Raw genomic sequence first — 17,377 nt, 5'->3', positions numbered from 1 at the left:
TATAAGTGGGAGGAAGGAGTTGCATTTTTTCTGCTTCCATAGCTTTCATCTGAAATCAAATGCATGAAGTTTTGAGGATGACTATTTTTGCATGTATTTATACTTTTCCAGACATCCTGTGAGAATTTCTGCACTACAGAAAATGATAGGATTTCTGTAACTACCAAAAGCTGTGCCATTGCCTGTACCATGAGGGATTCAGACAAAGAAAACAGAATAGAAATCCAGCTATGCTCCACTGCTTTGTGGTACAATCTAGAGTAACAAGCACGCTGTTCTACAAACCATTTTGCATTTTGAGATTCCTGTTGATTTAAATTTAGAACATCAATAATGACTTTTATTATGTAATTTTTTCCTTATGTTTTCCAAAATACTATTATGCTTTTAATTATTATAATCCAACAGTGGTCAGGAGCATCTGCCAGGCCAGGAGCTCACATATGCATATTCTGTAAAGAGGCAAGGATTTGTTTAACACATCTCAACTCTATATATGTCTGTACTGAATATGCAGGTAATGTTAACAGAAAAGGATATAAACATGCTTGAGGCCTGCATTTTTCTATTAACTGAAATAAAAACAGTGGTATAATACTTTTTATTTATGGAGTTTCTGGAATATTTTCTATTTTAATTTGTATTCCATTTAATGTAAATTTAACTGCATTTTCAAAGAATATTTTATCTTCTGATAAATTAGCCAGGTACTTAGTACTGGTAATAGGTACTTAATTTTATCCAATGATTTTGTAGAGTACACTCTTCAGCAGTTGTTATAAAGGTATCCCATTTCTCTCTAGAATCTTTTTCCAAGAATCTTTTATGATTCCATAATTCTTTTTTCCCTCGTGAAATTGTATAGAGAGAAGTGTTGCTAGGTAAGACATCTTTTTCCTGAAATATTTGGTTTAGTTCTAAAAACTTTTCTCATAGTTATCTAGTTCTAAGACTACGCCTGATTCTATTCATAGAAATACTTAGAAAATTAAATTCCATTTGAACTGCTCTATAATAAAAAGATATTCAATCTGCTTTATTTTGTATGGTTTCCTTTCTCAGTGTTGACAGTCATTTCACAAGATTTGGGTTTCATCCTCCTAGACAACATATTGCTTTATAATTCTACTCTCACTGATACTAGAGGATTTCAAGATTTCTAAAGGCACCAATATGGTTGAATGGCACTGAGACACAGCCAAAGAGTTTCTGTTCTAGCAACTAAGGTCATTACAGGATACACTGCAATAAGTTATAAAGCAAAATCAGACATAATCTATTCTTTTGTAGTAATCATACTCTTTTGTAGTAAGCATTAGAGATAAGGGTAAAAAGATGGCAGATCTAGATCAAATTTTGTATTTAAAGCAATTTGAAATGGTAATACACAAGCCTTTTTCAGCAACAGAGGCTCTGCCTCACCTCTTATACCCAACAGTATTTGACTTGTGTGATAAACTGAATTTCTGACTATGGGCCGAAGAATACGTGAGAGCTAATGATAATCTAAAGCTTATTATTTTCAATTTTAATTTTTTATAAAGCAAAAATATTATATTTTACCAATGCATTATGCTGTAAACATCACTATGCAGCACATATTGCGGTATTTGTATATTTATTTATTTGTTTGTTTAAGATAAAAGGCTCTGTCCTCTCTCACCCACGTATCTTTCTCAGTAAACTTAATGAAAACACAAACTCCTGTCTGAGCTTACTCAAATACTTGTAAAAATATCCATGGTGGAAATATTAAAGTAGTTGACATTTAAGTTTCTATGTATTAATGACTTAGTCACAGTATTTATGTAATACATCAACAGACATTTAAAAAACAGAATATTCATAAGCCAGTAGGCTATAAGAAAGCAACCTAAGACAGCAAAAAGCATTTAAACAGTAGAATAGGAGTGTTTTTCCCTTCTGGGCAGCTGGGAAGTATGAGACAGGACACATGGCTCCTTCTTGAGAAATTCAAACTTATATAGCACAAATAAACATAAATTTTGAGTCAGTTTGACATTAAATCTACATCTAAAAATGATGCTCACAGTTTGGCCTATAGAAGATGAAACACTGTGTCACAAGAAAGAATTGAAATTTGGTTACATGAATTCTGCTACAATACAGAAAATTTAACTTGTACTGAAGTAGAACAAATAAAACTCTTGTGTTTAGCAGAAAAATAAATCTGATATTATAATTTCTCATAAATATTCTTTTACATGACTGACTTATTCTATATTATGTACCTTATTTATAATACATACAATTCAGAAATAACTACTAGATGAAATAATGATAAATAAAATATAATTAGACAATAACTGCTGCACAGTTACATAGACTCTACCAACTGATTGTTATTATTATAGATTATGTCCTTAAAAATTCAGATTGTTCCAAAATCAATCCATTCCACTCAAATATTTTAAAACAAGACAAATTTTAGAAATGCTGGAAATAACAGAGACAGACAAGTACTCACAACATCAGTTAGACTACAGAAAGAGACTAGTTCATAAGGTACAAAGCAGGAAGGCAAAATGGTGTGGATGCTATCAGGTGACAACAGGCTTCTGCCACCTTAACAAATGTGCTACCTTCTTGTTTGTACTCTAGCAAAAATATTTTAACATCCACCCAAAAAGAAGCATTTTCCTTCTTTAAGCTAGCATACTGCCCTTCTCACAGGATAGAAATACCAGAAGTGTGGTATCCTTGCATGTTTATGCACTTCTACAAACCTGCATAAAATCTGCCATCATTCCAGTGCGTATCACACTACTTTGCAGACATAAAGTAGCCAAGGAACAGGCCTGTAATACCAAACACTGTGAAGTTAATTACGGTTTTGGAACTTTATTCTTTCCAATTTCCTAATTCTGAGAGATAATCCTGTTACTAGAAAATCACAACAAAGGACATTATTACTAAATTTTATTTAAGCTAGTTTTTCTATCCCATTTATAATCAGGAATAACAGCTAGACACAGTAGCCCTGATGAATTCCAGTGGCATTATTCTTCTTTATTTTCTACTAATTTGATGTGTGAATTTGATAAATTTTAGCAGTCAGGGAAGTGAAAAACTACCTCTGTTGGCTAAAGCCAAGAACAGTTTATACATGCTAAATCAGGTTCTTCAAACAGCTGTGCCACTGTACCTCCGTCCAAAACTGCTAGTTGAGTCTTGGGTCTTCACTGAACAGGTTGCCAGATGCATGAACTAATGCCAAATTGAATGGAGTATAAACAAGCATGTAGTTGGATTCATATTCAGACCAGCAAAGTTGGTACATTTGTGTCCCAGGGTCAGATTTAGGCCTAGATGTCAAGAGAGGCATCCTACTATATTGACCAGTTATGCCATCTAGCTCTTTTTTTACGGTAATCTTATTATGTAATGAATTATGGTAAGAAAATTTATCACTAATGAATTTAAGTTAAATAATCCCTCTAAGCAGTTGGATACTAAATGAAAATATTTCTGCTGTACTTGGGCGAAGTCCAGCAACAGCACAATATTTCTTCTTATTTTTTTACAGATATTGAACATCATTACCTAATTTTTACTAGACAAATGTTCATGTAGGAGACTAAATCTTAAAAATTCTTTATAAAATTCCCAAGACAAATTAACTCAGGTCACAGAAAAGGTAATAAAACTGGAAAGTGCATTGGTATTAATTGTGATTGTAAACAAGAAATGGGCTTATCTCAAATTTTATAAACTAGAAAGTATTTCATTTAGATTCTTACCACTTAATAGTCATTTAAATATCAAGTTTCCACTAACAACAGAATAGGAGTGACACCAGAACAAAGATTTATTACCAAAAGTAGTTCAATTGTCACATAATATTAGTACCTCGAGGAAAAAATAAGAAGGGGAAAAAAAAAAAAAAAAAAACCACAATGGTTTATTTGACAGGAACTGCTTCAAGAGACCTTTAAACCAATTGAGCAAACCAAACAAATAAAGAAAGGAGAAAATTACAGCATCAGCATTAAAATACTACAACTGCAAGACACGCTATTATGGTAATTCAAGGAACAAAAGAAGTTGAGTTATTTTCTGAGACAAGGACTCCGAAGTGAATCTTTTACTCAGCCAAGAGGCTTGCACCTGATAAGCAGTTCCCACTGGAGGCTCTAGATTAGCTGCTCTCTCAGGAACTGTTTGTTGAGTGAGAAAATAGAAAGGGGAAAATTATTATCGGCAAAACAGAGTCTATTAAATAAGGTAAAGAATGTTTCAGCACAAAATGATCAGTCTCTGAGAGACAAGCTCTGTGCAGGAGTTCAGTCCTAGCCAGAGAAGTGTGATGGTTAAGAGCCTTTTCAACGAGGAGTTCAAACATGAACAGCAGAATGATGGTTACTGAGCAGTGGGAATGCTTTACCTCAAGGAGTACACAGGCATCTTCACCTTGTCTATCTCTAGACATTCTTGCAGAGACAGATACAGGTGGGCACACACACCAGAAACACATCTGCTTGAAGATGTAGTGAACCTTCAAGTACTCCCAGCACAATTGAGGACAAGGGAGTAATGAATTGCTGGCCTGAACCGATAGATTTTCCATGACGGAATAAACAGAAATACAAATACTGCAAATCCTGGTATGCAGTAAAGCTAAAACTACCTGACTCAAGATTCACTTACCAATGACATCAAGAAAAAATTATGGATCAGGACTCTGGACTTACTTTAATGTAGTTTTTCATTCATAAATAAATAATTTAAAATAAAAGGACTAAAACCTGCATGTTCAGTTCTGTGAGGGCTTTTGGTCACTCAACAACCCTATGGCTTGTTGACACACTGCAGATGTTCTAACTGAAAATACCAGCAAGCCATGTTACTCCTGCTGTTTACTTTATCACCAATCCTAAATAACCTGAAAAAATCTTCACTGGTTTTCATGTCACTCAGAAGTTTTCCACACACCAGTGGCATCTCAGCTGCAGCTGAGAATTTTAGTTCACTTTTAAGCAGCAGAAATAGTGAACATAATCCATTACTTGAAATGCGCAGAACACCATTTCATTCGTTAAAATAAAATATTCTAAGAGGAGGACCCAGAACATTAATGGCTGGCTAAAGCCTTGGAAAAGCCCTGAAACCGTAAGTTGGAAATGTGAGTAAAATGCTGGTTATCTTTTGCACTGGTTTAATTTTTCCCTTCAATGAGTCCAAGAGAAAAGTGTAATTCACTAATACAACCAAACAATATCCACATCGAAGGTTTAATTCATTTTTGAGCTCAGAAGAGAAACAGGGAGGTATCTCCTTAGTCATTTGGTAACATGTAGGACAAATTAAATGTAAACTGTAATAAAAATATGAAGTGAAATTAAAGCTACGTGAAAAAAAATAATAGAAATACAGGTAAATAACATGAATGCAACTGCTTCTGTGATCTCAGGCAAATTGTGTTATTTCCATGTGAATCAGTTCAGTTTTGAAAAGAAAGAAGGTGGGAGGGTGATATTTGTCTAATGCCCTGCACCAATACGGCCCACTTCCAATCCAACCTTAGAGACTTTGGTCTCAGCAGAGAAAAAGGGCTATTAATTTTCTAACATAAAAATGTGGTTTGAAAATAACTTACATGTAAAAGCAGCTACAAGGGGGATGCTCAAGCCACTCCTCCCTGTCATAATGAAATGTACTGAGGATTTGGCAATGTGTCTTGAATAAGTGAAATAAAAATATTTTCCTCTGGTTGAAATACTCACCGTAAGTGTATCGGAAATATATCTGACACAAACAATCTAGAAGTTTTGAGAAGGAAATTACCAAATGAACAGAAGGTAGAAACACTTTTCTTTAAATCATCTCACAGTCTCATCTCCCAGGAATGAGAAACTTTTGCCAGAAAGATTAAATTGACCATTAAAAGATTATTATTATTATTATTATCATTATTATTATTATTATTATTATTATTATTATTTTTTTTTTTTTAAAGAAAACTATGAAAGTTATGCCTTACAGGAGACAGAAATATGAACTTTGGATCTCAGATCATTTCAATATCAGAAATAAGAGCTTGCTTAGGATACATTCTTCTAGATCAAAATCAATTCAATTTACATAGTTTTTGGTACATTTTTTGCACCTAACATTTCTTGACTTCATGCTGAATAAAAATGAAGTATCTTGTGCCTACATTTTTCAAAAACTGAAGAAAAAAATCTATCTGTGGTGATAAAAAGCTATGTTTTGCTCAAAGGAAATATTTACAGCAAAATAATTCTAAAACATTGCTATATTTAGTCATAAACATAATTTTGAAAGTCATTAAATAATTTAAATATACACACAAGTCTAACAAAGGGAATTTGTCTAATCACATTCATTATTTAACATCTTAGAGGGTATAAAATTCAACAAAAATCACTGAAACAGCCCTCTATTTGCCAAAATATGACAAAAGTTGTGCAGGTATGTTTGGAAAATACATAGCTGTAGAAAGTGCAATATTGGGTTGCCCAAAAGTGCAAAGACATTACATTGCACCTAATCCTGTTGTTACAGATTATAGCTAAATACAAATAAAATCCAGGGATAGAATATTTTGAGAGAAAAATAAGTATTTTACAGAAGAATGCACTCCAAAAGTATTGTGTATGAGATTTTAAAATCCTGAAAGTTTTCTAGTCAACACTAGCTTCCTCTAAAGCAAGATCAGTATGTACTATAGTGATTTGGATTTCCAGCATCCAAATATCTACTGTTTAATTAGCTGGCACAAAAAAAAAAAAAAGAAAAAGAAAAAAAAAAAAAAGGTGAAAACCCTGTAAATGCATATGCTAAGGGTGATTTGTTTGTTTGTTTGTTTGTTTGTTTGTTTGTTTGTTTATAAGGTATTAGAGTGGCAAGGCAGATATTCTGATAAAATTAATCTAGAAAGAAAAGAAAGGAAATTTCACCTTGCTCTATTTTGAAAATTATGCGCAACTGGAGGAGAATGAAGGAAATCTCATTTGAATCACACAGGTGGCAGAGAAAAAAGAGAAAACATTGGTATCATTCTTTCTGCCTGTAAGCATGAAACAGAAAAGATAAAAACAAGTTCTTTTTCAGTACTACTAGCATAGGTTACACAGGAAATAAATGAAACTGAACAACCCAAACTTTTTTTTTTTTTTTTTTTTTTTTTTTTTTTTTCTTTTCTGAATCAATTCAGGGCATGGAGATATTCATTCACAAAATATGGGTTCTTGGTATCAGTGATTCACAAAACACTGACAATTGACAAGTTGAATTTTATTGCATATGCGTGTGTGTTTTACCTTAATCTTCCCAGAATTTCCGCCACCCATAACGGGGAGATGGATAACTCAAGCAGTCAAGAGTAAATAAAATTAGAAAACGAAGGAAGTACCATAACGTCCAGGCTATCAGAAAAGCATTCACTTTTTGCTCTACTTTGAAATTTACACTGGCCTGAAGCCCAGAAATGGCAATATGTAATTCAGTACCTGTGGCAAGTCTAAGACTGATATGTTTTGACCTGTCAGTAGAGAAATTAAAGACTAAAATGATTAGAAAAGGATCATCAAGAGCTTTCTAATAGAAACAGAGGAATTTTATATCAAATTACTAGCTTTAAATGGTACTATCAGACTTAATATGAAATCTGGATTTTAGACTTTTAAAGTTTTTTAGGGAGTACTCACAATACATTTGTAAATTTGTTTTTTGCTCAGATGTTATGATTCAGAATACCTACTAAAAAGAGATGAATTAAAATAAACAAATACAATAACAACAACAAAAATATAATGTCTTATAAAATTATTAGTGTGTAGCCTTGGACATAATAAATTTATCAGCATAAACAACACTCACAGTGTTGGAAAAAAAAAAAAAAAAAGCAAAGTGTTTCTACACTAACTGGGGACTTACTTTACTTATTGATTTGCTTTTCATATACATGACACAGGAAGATATGTGAAAGGGTTCATTGACTCTTGCTTGCAATGGCACACACAACTCACTCCTTACTGAGCACTCTGGGAATTTAGCTCTTTCCTTTTGGTGGACAAACATGAAGCTAAATTCCATGGCACAAAAACTCATATGTTGTAGATGTGCATGCAAAAGTAAAATCAGAGCTCGGATGAAGAATGTTGGGGAATTTCCAGAGTAGACTTGTGTGTGCATCCAGCTTGACATCTTGTCCCATTGGCCAGGAGCCATGGATGTGGCAGTGTTATTTTGTTCCCTCCTTTACTGTAGTGGAAATAGTTTAAGTTCAGGACAAACCACAATATTTTTGACAGAAACACAAATAAAACACCTTAATTGTAATGTGTTCAGCAAGTGCAGATGAATGTCAATGGGTGCCATTTTTTTCTGCATGGTGGAACTCAATGACACAGCTTTGTTTCAGATTCCTTGTCAGATGCCATTGTGCCAGACTGCCCCTCTGCTGCCATCTGTCACATGGGAAGAAAATGTAATGGAATATAGATGGGAAGCTCCAGCCTCTACTACCATACCATCAGCATCCTATTCTGACATCATGTAGGCCAAGATAATAAAATAGGAGGTATTACTTTCAGAGCATCTCTCATAATTGTTATATGGTTAATAAAATCACAGAACTCTTCATAAGTATTTTATTTATTTATTTATTTATTTATATAATTAAATAGCAATCAGTGGTGATAATAGTATTAAAACAAAATATGATAGAGGTAGCCAAGTTATCATAAAACTCTTTAATATATAAACATAAGTTATATTCTACTCCATAAAACCCTTGAAAGAAAAGCTTTGAGATTTAATTTTTACAAAACTAGATAGAGTCATTCTTTGTACTCAGATCATATGAATACAGTCCTGTCTTCAGAAAACTATGATATAAGTAATTAAAAAAACGCTCATTCAAAAAAGCATGAACAGTGCACATCATTCAATCCATTCATACATGAGCATGATAGACCACCACAGCATTTAAGAACTTAAACAGCTGTTCAAGTAGTCATTAACTTTTTTGGACAAATTTACAGATGATTATGTGGATTGAGATCTGACCATGTACACAGCAAAGGGTTTCAAGGTGTTTTTATTTTGAGGGTTGTTCTTTCATTACTAAAAGATAGCTAAAACCACAATTTACTGCCATGTGCTCATGGTTCTTACCTCTGATTTCACTTTCTTCTTTGTTCTGACTCTTGGAATAGTGTCTTCAGCATTCACTTTTTATGTTTCACTTCACTCTCTAGGAAATTGTTTGCAATAACTGTTTGTAGAAGATAGATTTTTTTTTTTTTTTTTGCAAAGTTTAATTCAGTACTTAAAAGGAACTTTTGAGAAGTTCAGAAGAACAACATATAGCAAATAAAAAGAAAGCACAAGGTATCAAAGATTTAAGTCCTTCGAAGGACTATAGGCCTTTTTAAGTGTTGCAAGTAAATGACATTTAATTTCCAAGGAATCAGAAGATACAATCCACATTTTGATCTGAAAATGGTTGTGATATAGATGTGATCATATTTTCATATTCACTGGCTTTTGTTTCACTCCAGTTTTATAAAACAGATAAGACCAGGTGTTCCAGTCCAGAATTTTACAAAGAAGTGCACTCATAATACAATATTCATATTGTTATTGTTTACTACAATGGTAAAAAATTGACACAATCTTTTTCACTCTTTTGCCTGTAAAAACAACTATTTAAAATTTCTAAGAGTTTTCTCATATTTCTTACTCAACATTGTTTACTTTCTGTGATTTAGTGACACCTTTGAAGGTGAAAAACCATTTTCACATCATAATATAAACCAGACAGAACTGAGGTACTAATTAATCCATAAAAACAAAAGGATTTCACTTACACCAATCTACTCAAAATTTGCCAATTGTAACAAGAAATTGTAAAAAATTGTGAGAACAGAAATGAATAATCAAGAATGGAAATGATAATCAAAATGGGAAAAAAATCTACCTGTTCTTCTCAATATCTGTAATTAAGACATAAAATGTTTCATTAATATTACTTGTCTGCAAGTCATTTTGGAAAATGAAACCTATACGTACTCAAAGTTTCTGTTAAAAATATTTTCTATCTCGCTCCTTTTATTGATGTTACTCCAAGTAACATTTAGTGTATACATCAAGAAAAAAAACAAAACAAACAAACGAAAAACAACAACAACAACAACAACAACAAAAAACCATAGCCAATTAGTAATAACTTCATTCTTACTTTTAAATTAATTCAGATAATCACTAACCTGCTATGCAAGGAATGCAGATTGGATCATAGCTTCCTCAACTGTATAGATAATTTCCAGTTCCAATTCATGACTCTTGAGATGCTTTTATTTATTTGCATGATCTAAAAACTGGAAACAAGGTGCAAAGTCGTATTATTCTTTTATTTTTGAGATGGTAGCACTTTGCAGCAATCAGTTGCAAATGTCTTGAGTGTTTTCTATTCTTTTTCAAATACAAGACATATTTAATAAAGTGTGAGAAAGTAAAGAACAAGTGATTTTATACCAATCAACTGTCAAAGACTTTCCTTTTTTCCCTTATAGACATAAATACTAGACTTGAACGCTATTGTAAAACACATAAAGCAAAAGTGATTTCTTGTAGCAATCACCTGTCAGCATTTTCATTATTTCTAGCACTACAGGACTTACCTATTTTCCTTATTTTGGAGCCCAATATTTAGAGGAAAACCTGTTAGGTTTAGACCAGAGCCTAAATATGAAATTATTTGACACAGGAAGATATTTCCTTGCCCTTTGCTTGCCATTAGTGAGGTCAGGCCCAAGTGCCATTCTTCACAGCCAAGAGGCTGCTCTCTCTTTGTTCCAACAATAAGCAAGCCCAAGGTTTTGTTTGCTTCTGGTATACTCTGCTACTCATTGTTTGCATAAAAGCAAGAGGTTGAAAGCAAGGAGGTAAATAGTTTCTAGAAGGTAAAAGATTTTGGAGAAAGAGGGAATTTCTCCACTTACAATGGAGGAATAGATCACGTGGAGTTGTGAAAAGTTTCTACAGGGGTCAAGGAAGCTTGGAAAGGAGAAGACATCGTTAGATGAAAAAAAAAAAAAAAAAAAAAGAGTAGGGGTCTATGAGACACATTAGACCTATGGGAAGGAGAAAAACTTCCCTTAAGTACATGGAGAAAGATGACATATCTCCAAGCTACTAAAAGTTACTGCCAATTGGAGAACAAAATGCTTCAGCCTTACAGGCACACCGTGGACAGGGACAGATAAAATGAAGTGGCTTCTGAACATGTCTGCCTCTGTGTGAAACATCATTTTGTCACAGTTTATTTTCTAATAAAAGCATTACACAGATTCAAACCCTCGCGAGTCTCGCTAAAGTGAAAAAAAGAAGGCAAATCTACCTGAAAGCTCTGGTTATTGAATTAGCCCTCCAAAAGGGAGCGCAAAGGAATTAAGGACATAATCCACACCTTCACTGACTTCAGAAATGCCACCGGTTCAATGGGCTTTATAATTTGAAGGCATAAAGAGTAAATTTCTGAAATGTTTTAGAAAGGAAAGATACCAGAAGATGCAAAACCTGAAATTAGTGCATCTTTTTCAACAGTGTAAACCATATGTGCAGGCTTTTGGTGTTTTCATTGTTTTCAAGTCTTTTGAAACATAAGAAGGGAAAAGGCACTTGGGAAATTTGAAAAGAAATTTGTTTGTTTGTTTGTTTCATATGTTTGTGTGTGTGTGTGTGGATGAATAGGGCTGAGTGGTTTTTTTTTTGTTGTTTTTTTTTGTTTGTTTGTTTGTTGGTTGGTTGGTTGGTTGGTTTTTCTTTGCTTGGTTTTTAACAAACCTATTACCTTAGGCTCAGCTCACATCTTATTTCTCTCATCCTCACTTGCCTTCCACACCCCATAGAAAAATAAGCTATGTAGTCACTGCAAGATGCTGTAGAAGGAATGCACTAAAAGAAAACGGCTTTGCAAACCATCAAATATCTCATTTAAAAACAAAGAAACAAAAATCTAGAAACATCTCACTAGTGCTCGCAATGTTTCCCAGGTATGAACACATTAACAGAGTATCAACCCAAAATACAAGTAGTCAACAGTAGGTAGCTTAGAAACCTGAGACTAAAGTGAAGGTTGAGAAGGGCACCATAGTAAAAAAGTAAAAGGTGAGAAAAGGGCTTCACGTGGACTGAGAATAGGGGTAGTTAGAGATAGTTTATAGAAGCTTTAGAATGTAGAGCTTGTTAGAAAAATAAGGGATGGCAAACACTGCATCTGAGATAATGAAGGGGATGAAGGCCATAAAGGTTTGACAACAGGCCGAGGACATCTGGCAGGGAGGTGATTAGTTGTCTACAAGGCAAGAAGAAACTGGTTTTGGGGGCTGTCTCTCCAAAAGGTCAGAAGATTACAGTAAGGAAGACTACAATTCTTCATCCCACGACCCACTACGCATGCGCGAGGGGGGGAGGGTTTGCATGCTAATGAACTCTCGGGAATGTAATTAATATGTATTCAAATTCCTGGAAAACAATGGATTATGTATTAGTTCAGCCTATATCTGTAGCATGCTTTTTCCTGCCAGTGTGCAAGTTAGGCGGATCTATCCCCTTTGCACACAATGTATATGCACCGCTGGAATAAACATACCTGCTTTGTAATCTTATTTGGGTTACAGGGCTTGATTCCGCATGTCAAAAGAACTATTAAAACTATTAATTTTCATAAAGGTCTGTATTATTTCTGATTTTGCATACCCCAGAAAGTTGACTTTTAGTGAGTTCTTTATTTAATTGTCCATTTTTGTCTATATTCAGAAGAATGTGATTCCAGAAATTTATAGACTTGCATCCTCTTACATGTAACAGAAACCAAAGGACAAGCAATACTGTGCACAGAAATGGTTTATATGAATCCCACAACTATACAAATTTTGGCCAGTACTTTTAATTTATCTGAAGGTAATGTGTGAGTGTTATGATAAGAATTTTAAACTTCACATCTGTTTTTTCTAGTTCAGTGGAAACTAAACAACCCTTCCTAAATGTCTCAACTGCTGTCCACATACCTGAGCACCTTACTAAACTAGTTCATCGCTGCTCATGCAGTAAGATCTACATTTGCACTGATCACCTTTAGAACTAATGTAAAGTCAGTTAAATCAGTCCTGGCTTGTAATGGTGATCCTCATTGAGTGTTATCTGATCATAATCTGAAACTGTCCTTGCACCTTTTCTAACTCTCATACTTCATAAAGTCCCTCAGAAATCTCTCCATCTCTACCAAGCACTTTTGTGAGCTGTTCACACTGCCTCCAGTTATCAAAATTCCATTTCATTACCTCAGATCTTCTGTCTTCCTTGTGTATTTTCCTGTGAGCAGCAGTTGTTGCATCCACCTGCATTTCCAGCTGGTAATTAACATGAACAGTTTTAATAAATATAACGTATGCAGACACAGAATTGTAGACTGCATTACTTCAAGGCCATGTAGAGTGGACTCTGCATCTTTTCACCCACCTGCCTCACTGCAGTAAACACAAAGGCAGTACAGGAAACAGAAAACAAGAAATATTCCTGTTAAGTATATTAAGAATGTTTCAGTTCAATGTTCTAATACCAGACAGTGATAATAGTAGCCCCAGCTAAAATTTTCCTTGCCATTTTCTACCCCAGCGTTCTCACTTTTGGCAGAACATACTCTCACTGAAGGATTCTGAAAGAGACATTACTTACGTCAGATCTTAAAAAAAATATGATCCCAAAAGAAAAATAAGATGGATTCCAATAAGGTGTTCATCATAATGGCCAGTACTGTTCTGCTCCAAAGGTCAGTTTTTTTTAGATAACACAGCACACATCATTTTCTGGAAGAAGCATTTGATTTCACTGTACTGCCTTCCTCCTGCCCTGCTGGTCAGCTTCTACCAGCAGCTGACCAGTAATGGTAAGGAGAAGTCACACTAATTTATCCAATAACTTCTTGCCCTCATTCAGTCCAAAACTGAAGGACTGCTTGGAACAATTTACTTCAGCAAAAACCTCTAAAGAGATTAAGAATATTTTGCATCATTTAATGAGCGGTATTTTTAGCTTCATTTCCTAAAGAAAAGAAGATTTGTCTGATGAAGATGTTTGCATTTATCTCTCTTGCCTCTGGGATATACAAGTGTCTGTTTGTCCTTTGATCCCTCACTCTAACTTCGAGATTCTTCACTAATTTTAACCAGGTCTGACAGAACAGGACAGATCTCCCACATCTGCCAGTTTCAGTAAAACAGTGAAGGAAAAAGACTTAATCGGTGCCTCCTGACAAGCAAAAGACTACAGAATATGCCTGCTTCTGATTTTGTAATAAAGAACCAAGATCCAAGTGAAACAATAAGAATGCTTTCATTCACATGAAAATTCTCACATTTCTGGGCAATAGGGCATTCAACCATGAAACAAAATACATTGGAAAGAAGGCATCACTGGGTCCATGTGCTTTATATGTTGGCACAAATGACACTGTGAGATTACTAGTAGAGTTTCTTAAAACAACACACACACACACCAAAAAAAAAAGACAAAAAAAAAAAAAAGTGAATTATATACTATTATTAAAAGGTGAATGCAAGTCCTGAATTTTCAAAGAATGTGAAAGTATTTTCAAATCCAAATTAAAATATGCAGGCCTGTAGGAATAAATAAGAAAATCTTATTCACTGCAAAAGTTTTTTCCAGTGCATGTATCACATTAGTGTGAAGATCCAATCCTGATTCTTCAGTTTACTCAGAGAGCAGTTCACTTAGTAGAGACTGACTGGCAACCAAATAAGTACAGATCACTATTCTGAGATCTATAAAGAAAATGACTATAAATGATTTCATAAAGAATTATTTATGAAATCAACATTATTCACTAAATGGATATCAAACTTGTTTGCTGTTGTTGTTGTTTTTAATGAATGTTACAGATAATTTAAAAAAAAAAAATTATACAAATTATTATATAACCATATACAAAGTAATACCTCTTTTTTTTTTTTTTTTTTTTTTTTTTTTTTTTAACGTTTGCTGTGATACAGCAGTAGAGGTTGAACCTTCCTGCTAGCATTCCATTCCATTTTGCTGCTGTGTGACAGATGGCACAAGAGGTGCAGTCTGACAAAATAATGTCTGATATGGAAGTAAGTGGTGGATTACAATCAGGGACTGTACATGGAGCTGAATATTGACTTCAGTGCACTGGAAATGATGTTGTCATTGGTGGAGTATCATAAAGTTTGCGGCAGGTGGGTCTTACAAATCTCATACAGAAACAGAAAGAACATCAGTGGCACGTTTGTCAGGACCTATTGATTCAACACAAGGCTGAAGGTGACAGTTTCTCATCAATACCAATGGTGAGACATGTTGTCATCACTACAAGCCAGAGTCAAAGCAGCAGTCCAGAGAGTGGCAATGTGTTAATTCCTCACTGAAAAAAAATGTTCAAAGTGCATTTTTCAGTGGGTAAAGTGATATGCATTGTCCTTTGGGATAGGAGAGGAATGATCCTTCTGAACTTCCAGGAATTTGGAGAAACCACCAACTCTGATCGCTGTATCATGATGCTGAATAAGGTGAAGACTTGAACTTCCAGAGTCAGGCCAGAGAAGAAGACAACTTTCTTTTGCAATACGTTAACACCAGGCCTGATACTAGTTGGAAGACCATGCAGTACTGCCAGTCTCAGCTGGACTGTCCTACCATGCCCCCTGTATAGTCTGGATTTGATGCTGTCTGAATTTCTGTTCAGACCAATGGAAGGTGAACTGAATGTACATCTTCCTAGCAATGACATCATCATAGCAGCTGTGAGACAGTGGGTTACAGTACATCCACAGGAACAGATTTTTGAAAGGGCAGCATGTAGGTTCCTCTTCATTCTCTGCAAAAATGCATAGCTAGTGGTGGCAACTATGTTAAAAACTAGTTTTATTGTGCTCTTTGTACCTACTGTAGCTTCTGTAGAAACAAATGCAAGGCATTGCTTTTGGAGCAATCTATATGTGTCTTTCATTTACAACATTTCCTACTTACTTTGACTTAAATCATTGTTGAAACATAGGAAACTTTGACTACTTTGCATCACATACAGTAACTACATCCTGAACAGTTCATGAATTTGAGTGAGAACTCGCTATTTTCTAGTAATACAATATTTTTTCCTGAAAATGTAATTTTAACCTCCTTTTATTATTTTTATTTTAAAACATATATTTATTTGAAATTATAATATAATTGTATAATTACAACAATATTCCTCATATGGGTAGGGAGAATCTACTTAGAAGTACCATGAACTGGCATTACTCTGAAGAGCATTTTCTCTAATATGTAAGTTATACAACATGTTATATAGAACCATGCCCACTGATTAATTTTAAAATAGTGTTTTCTAAAAGTTTATTTTTTTTCCAGTGGTTTTAATTGATTCACTGATTGACTTCAATCTTGTTTTAAGTTCTACTGCCTACACTACATCTCAGTATTAGATTCTCTTCTTGTTCATCTTGTTCACTTTCTATTTTCATTTCACCTATTTCCTCACTTTTTCCATTTTCTGCTCTCTGAATTTCTATGCTACATGCAGTGTACTATAGTATGTGTGTAGTATGCTCTATCCCCTGCATTATGTAGCCTTGTCTATTTTCACTGTAAATTTCCTAGGGTGGATACTATCTATATCTTTGTATTTGCGAGATGATTCCTCCAGTATAACCAAACTCGATAAATAATGTATCTAAAAACATATTAAAATGTGGCCTGTCCATAATAATGCCTCTTCAGCTGTTAAGTACAGATAGAACTTCCAGCCTCCTTGCTTTCTTTCACAAAAGTAAAGAAAGAAAGAAAAAAAAATAACACCTTTACAGTGCATGAATAAACAAGAAATTTTTTGAATGGAGTCATGAGGAAGACAGATGCTGAATGCAAAAGTTTGCCAGGATTCTGCTATCCTAAATTATCTGAGAGTATCTAAACACCTATTTGGCAGGGGAGAATGGACTACAGGATCTCTTGAGACGTCTAATAGCTACACGTTCTATTATTTTAGGCAGAGAAATTTTCACATTTAATTATACACCATATATATATTTTCATGAAGTAAGGCCTTCAGAAGTATAAAGCTTTTTAACTGAATAATATTAAGGAGAAATTAGCAATGAATGTAATTTGAATGTTATTTAGATTATCCACGACTGCATTAGAGTTCTGAAAAAATGGAGAAGGGGGCAAGCAGGATTTATTGTTGGCTTGTTTGTTTTCTGTCAACCAGTACTGAAATAAGTTTTTTTCTTGCAGATGATTCAGTCCCTATACTCATCATCTCAGCACAGGGAAAACATTCTAGATG

This window comes from Phasianus colchicus, chromosome 1 (assembly GCF_987193195.1).
Source record: "Phasianus colchicus chromosome 1, bPhaCol1.hap1.1, whole genome shotgun sequence".
NCBI lineage: Eukaryota > Metazoa > Chordata > Aves > Galliformes > Phasianidae > Phasianus > Phasianus colchicus.
Note: the sequence above shows the minus strand (reverse complement) of the source record.